Source organism: Mastigoproctus giganteus, chromosome 4 (genome assembly GCF_048544385.1).
Source record: "Mastigoproctus giganteus isolate SK-2022 chromosome 4, ASM4854438v1, whole genome shotgun sequence".
Classification (NCBI taxonomy): domain Eukaryota; kingdom Metazoa; phylum Arthropoda; class Arachnida; order Uropygi; family Thelyphonidae; genus Mastigoproctus; species Mastigoproctus giganteus.
In genome coordinates, this window is record NC_143578.1 from 4,658,936 (window position 1) to 4,659,905 (window position 970).

At 35.4% G+C, this 970-nt stretch overlaps 1 pseudogene; it reads left to right on the forward strand.

The window, feature by feature from the left end:
* The first annotated feature begins 294 nt into the window (after positions 1–294).
* On the forward strand, positions 295–494 carry LOC150086351 (small nucleolar RNA U3; annotated as a pseudogene).
* The last annotated feature ends 476 nt before the right edge of the window (positions 495–970 follow it).

Genomic DNA, 970 nt, shown 5'->3' on the forward strand with positions numbered 1-970 from the left:
ATATAAGGCTTTGAATGGGTTCAGCACGCTGAATTCTGATGGGATCCTTCCACTTGTTCAGATTACGAACCTAAGGGGGCACAAATTCAAATTAAGAAAGGACAGATGTAGAATAGATGTGCAGAAATTTGCCTTTAGCCAGCGGGTGGTTAATTGCTGGAACAAACTTCCATCTGTCGTTGTGGAAGTTGATAGGTTAAATAAATTTAAGGAGGAACTGGACAGGCATTTGGAGGGAATGGTGTGGGTTTTTTTTTTTTTTTTTTTTGGCTGATGCTGCATAAGCTCCTTCACTTGCTTTCTTGCATCATGTGCCGCTACTCCTACTACTACTACTACTACTCGCAGCAAACTCAACCACGATGACGAGTGGTGGGGTTTCCTCCTGAGCGTGAAGAGGGCTGAGTTCCCCACCGAGAGTGGGGAGCTTTGCCATGGATGACCGTTCCACTCCTCTTTTAGAGGGTGGAGGGAGGAAACTCGTTCTGAGTGGTTTTCTTTATAATAAACTGCAATAGTAGTACCTAATTAACAACACAAGAATGCAATTAGCACGAGTGTTCGTTTGTGTGTATTATGCTCTCCATTCATTTCGAAATAAAAACGAAATTTATAGAAAAAATTATTTTCTGCTTGTTTTTTTTTTTTTTTTTTTTTGTATCCTGGAGATTAAATACTGTACTCAAAATTAATGCAACTAATATTAATTATTCGTACAAATATAGTTTTCTTAATTGTTTGCCGAGAAATAATTTTATTAATAATAACAAGATTGCATTATTAATACACAAGTTTTCGCAGTCTTAATTGTAATGATAATCGTAATTGGTTTCTTCTTCTTCTGAGTCTGGTTCTGGAGGCCTGTAGATTTAAATATACGAAATGAATTTTTAATCGAAAAATAACATAAACAATAATAAATAATTTATATCAAACACATTGTATACTAAATCAAGCTGAAGTAAAATAA